The sequence below is a fragment of the Vidua macroura genome, chromosome 5 (genome assembly GCF_024509145.1).
Source record: "Vidua macroura isolate BioBank_ID:100142 chromosome 5, ASM2450914v1, whole genome shotgun sequence".
NCBI lineage: Eukaryota > Metazoa > Chordata > Aves > Passeriformes > Viduidae > Vidua > Vidua macroura.
In genome coordinates, this window is record NC_071575.1 from 30,405,517 (window position 1) to 30,410,216 (window position 4,700).

Genomic DNA, 4,700 nt, shown 5'->3' on the forward strand with positions numbered 1-4,700 from the left:
CCCCGCTCCGGGCACACGCGGCGCTCCCGTCCCCGGGCCCGGGCCGGCTCCGGCCCCGCTGCCGGGGGCCATGGCGGCGGCAGAGGAGGAGACGCCGGGGCAGGGCACGGCGGGGCTCATCCCGCCGGTACACCAAGTTGCCGCAGTCGGCTCCGAGCGGTCTCGGAGCGGGTCCCGCGAACTTCCCTTACCTGCGGCCGAACCTCCGCCGGCTCCGGGCAGCTCCCGCCGCCGTCCCGCCCGCGCCGCCCCGCTCCGCTCGGTACCCGCCCCGCTCCGCTACGCTCCGCCCGCGGCCCCGGGACAGGCCCCGAGCCGCCGCTCTGCCCCGCCCGGCCGAGGCACCGCCCGCCGCCGCTCCCGGGCCGGCCAAGAGGGAGCCAGCGTGGGGTGGTGCGAACGGCCGACTTCCCAGTGCCCGTCACGGGCAATCACGGCATCACTGAAGCTGGAAGAGACCTCAGGGATCAGCGAGCGCAGCCCGTGACTGGACAGCACGGCGCGAACCTCACCCGGTACCAAGCGACACGTCCAGGCTTAGAACACCCCCAGGAACCGTGACTCCGCCACCTCCGGGTGCTCTGTCCGGGACCCGGCCTTCCCTGCCCACCTCGGGGCCCCGACGAATGTCCGCGGTCTGCGCTGTGCTGAAGCGGCCCGAGATCCCGCGAATCGCTCCTCGGCAAGGGAAGGAGGCAGCACCGCCGCACTGACACCCTGGTTAAATCTGCAGTGCACCCATGCCAGCGCTTTGCCTCCATAAACATGGTGCAGGCTTTAGTGCAGCATTACTCTCGCACGAGCATTACTCTCTCATTTATACAGTGTAAGGGACTCAGTGCCCTCTATCAACAGCCTCGCAGCCACACCAAAAAACAGCCTTGGCTTTACCAGCTCCATGGCAGAAAGGCCTGAGATGCTGCTCTCTCAGGAGTGGAGCCACACCAATAAGAACCAGACCAAGGGGTTCAACCAACTAAGTTTTTTTTTGGAGTTGCCTCAAAACTCTTCCTCCCATCCCTTCTCCAAGAGCTGGGTGAGAGAAAACTTTTTCTGTTTTGTTCATGGAAAAGACAATTTGCTTGTGCTCTGTTTCTGACCATAACATGCAAAAAAGTGAAAGTTTCCATTCAAAATGGAAAAAGTATTGGTGATGTGTTGAAAGCAAACTTTGAATTCCCAGCAAAAATGGGAAGGTATGATTTGCTTTTTAAGCAGAGTTTGCAAAGAGGACAAGTCGATCCAAACAACCTTTTTTCTGGCAAGTTACCAGCCTGTCACGTTGGCCACACAGCTCCAGTGTGTCTCAGGTTAAACAGCAGGACTGAGTTTTAGACTATGAGAAAAGAAAGGCAATTTAAAAATACCTGGGTTTCTTTAGTATCTTCTATTTCTAGTACCTGTGTTTCAAAACGTTGGTGCCTACCTATGGTTCTGATGCTCTGCAGTTGGTCTTTTTGCCCATTTTCCTCAAATTTTCATCAGTTCTCCAGCAAATGTTACCAGTTTGCTGTCAACTGATGGGTGAGTGCTGATCACACTCCAGGTCACACCAGGCTGAATCTCAGGGATCCCACTCCAGCATTCCATCCTCCCTGAAATGGCTGGGCTTGGATTTGCCCAATAACAAGCACTCAGAACAAATATGGATCTACTATTCTTCAGCCTTTGTTTTTTTTTGAATTGAATATTCTGTTGATTGTGTTTTTTGCACTTTGAATTTTCAATTCAGAAAATGAAGATCTTCATTAAAAAACCTAATGCAGAAGGGCTTCATTTGTCAGGATGGCATGGGAGAGATCTCTCTGAAAACAAATCTTAGCAGACAGAACATTTCAAAGAAGTGTTTGGATTCTTTCATCAAAGAAAATACCTTTGCAAGTTAAGACAAATCTCTGATAAGGCTTTCTGGTGTGTTGATCTCTCATCTCCCAAAATAGCTTAGCCCTTTTTGCTCCAGGCTGGTTTGCAAGAAATGGTTGATTTTCTCCACCTTTGTGAAAATGCAGCAGCCTCTGAGAAGGCAAACAATTTGCTGGTCCCTCCTGTGAAGGCTCGGGGAGGTTACAAGGAGTAAGAGCATTTTCCAGCATTGTTCACTCCATGAGGAGGTGAAGGAAAAGAGCTTTTCCCTCACTTTGCACTGGGAACATGCACCATCACCGTGGTTACAAATCAATAAATGGCATTAAGCCCAGTATTTTAAGAGCTGTCAGAGGCATTTTGAAGGAGCAGTGTGCACTTTCTAACAGGATTTTCTTTGGCCAGTGCATCCCATCTCCCACACACTCACGACATGGTACAGCCAGGAGCAGTGTCCTAGTGCAGTTAATTTTCAGCTGGATCAGTGGGGTGAGCAGATGAACTCCAAGATCCCTGTCACAAGGCAGGCGATTTTAAGAAAAAATTCTTCCCTACTCAGGGTGGTGAGGCCCTGGCACAGGGTGCCCAGAGAAGCTGTGGCTGCCCCATCCCTGGAAGCATCCGAGGCCAGGCTGGCTGGGGCTTGGAACAACCTGCGATAGTAGGTGTCCCTGCCCATGGCAGGGGGTAGGAACTGGATGATTCTTGAGGTCCCTTCCAACCCAACCCATGCTATAATTCTATTATTCTAGCAGTGCTAGCTCATGAGGAAGGCATTGAAACACAATAACAAACCATGTACATCACAGCCAATTTTTAACAATTTTTTGTAAATAAATGCAGCACTTTGTTGGGCCCCAAATGTTCTCCTTTAGACCAAACCCATTCCCCAAAATACAACAGCTGAAAGAGCAGAGGGATCTCCTTCCCAAAGAACAATGGTTTCCTACCCAGGCTGTGCATGGCTTTCAGGACAGCTGAGAAAGTGGACTCAGTGAGTCCCTCTTTTTATTCCCAGCTGGGTGTTAACCCTGCAGCTGAGCCAGGGTATTTTCAGGTCAGGGCTCCACCACTGACTCTCCGGGCACAGTTGTGTCAGTCACGGCTGTGATAAGATCCTCTGAAGGCAGAGCTGTGCCAGCAAAAGCACCTTGTGCAGATGGAGGTATAAGCAGAGAAAATGGTGCTTTTGTCCTGGGAGCTTCTTTCACAGGAGGGAGCTGGAATTCAGTCTCAGCAGCAGCAGCAGCACAGTTTTACTGTTAAAAGCCATTACCTTGGAAGTGTTTGCTCTTCTGACCAACTGTTGTAGCTGGGCTGTCAAAGCTGTCCTGGCTTTCAGCTGCCTGAAGTATCCTGATTGTTAAATACCCAACAGAGCAAATTGTTTTGGCCTTGAGCTTTGGTGGGACACCATGTTCAGTCCTGGGACAAAGCGCTGCACAAACAATTTCTAGCTGTCAAATCCATACCTGAACCTTTCTTCTCATGTTTAAATTCCCCTCCAATCCCTTCCTAAAAAGGACAGGAGAGATTCAGTGTCCAAAGGATTCATAATCCAGAGCGGCTGAAGTACAAAATGCTCCCAACCTGTACCCCTGAAACAGTCAAACTTCTGACCTCGGCTGTCCCATCCCTGGCTCTTCCCACAGTCTTTGAAAACACGAGGCAAAGCCCTGCACACTGAATCTGCTGCTGAACTGATGGAAGAGATGCTGTCCTGTCTTGGCTCTGCTGCAAAGTTTCTGGTCTGAAGTTTCTGTGTCCTGAAGTTTCTGGTTTCAACTCCCCAAAAAGCAGAAGGTCGTTTAAGAAGTGACCAATCCGCCCCAGCGCTTGGGACCGTTTCGGGTGCCCAGTTTCAGATGATCAGTCTTGTGTATTTGATCTGGAATGTTGTGTAATTAGCCCCTGAAAATCAAGAAAAAGCAAACTCCAGTTCCTTTTCCAATGGACAAGGAAGCTTTCCATAAAATTTCACATACCTGTGAGGGTGAAAATGTAATTAGCTGCAGAAACCTCTCCAGCATGAACCTCAGAGATGTGTCAGTGTGGATCTGGAAATCACAAAGAGCAGTATTACAAATCAGAAGATGCTGCATATTTTATGTAAAATGTGAGCAAGAGAAAACCTCCTGACATGAGCAGGAATCACATCAGGCTCAGCTGGAGGAATCCATACCATGGCAATAGCACAGCTGCTTGAAAATACTGGGTGTTCCAGACCATTGTCTTCCCATTACTCTGAATCATTGCTGTCATCAAAAGCAGGACAGGAAAGGTTACACTTTGAGAAAGTTTTACATTGTTAAATTTCTGCAGGCCTACCAAACTCTTTTCTTTTCCTGTCCCTGAAGTCTCCCACTCACTAATTTAGGTACAAGTGCACTTTAACTGGGCTGAAATTCTCATTAGGTTCACATACATGTACCTGTTACAGCATTTTCTCAATTTCAGTATCAGCAGATAATTGTTGCTTACACTCAGGAGAGGATTTCTGGTGTAATCAGAGCTCTGTGGAGCTGAAGAGAAGCCCTTTGGGTACTCAAAGTATTTAACTTCAAACACAGGACAAAATGTTCAGCAGAGGAGTCAGCAGAGGTGCCAGCAATAACTTTTCTTGGTAGCCCCCACACTGGAATGTCCCAGATAAGCACCTCTCCACTGAAATGCGCACACGTGGCTGGCACAGCAAGGCACATACCCGAGTCTGTGAAGCACAGCGAAGTGTTATCAGAGCAAAGCAGGCATGCTGGATGCAGCAGGACATAACAACCCTACCAGAAACTCCCTTTGTAGCATCTGCCTAATCTGGAGGAGACCTTCTTCTAGCCAAA

General features: G+C 49.7%; 1 long non-coding RNA gene across 1 annotated transcript; it reads right to left on the minus strand.

The window, feature by feature from the left end:
- Window positions 1-2,674: 2,674 nt before the first annotated feature.
- LOC128808163 (uncharacterized) lies at window positions 2,675-3,984 on the minus strand. The gene is made up of 2 exons (XR_008437381.1): window positions 3,849-3,984; window positions 2,675-3,774 (listed from the first exon to the last, which is right to left on the minus strand). It is a non-coding gene; the product is annotated as an uncharacterized LOC128808163 (long non-coding RNA).
- Between the last annotated feature and the right edge of the window lie 716 nt (window positions 3,985-4,700).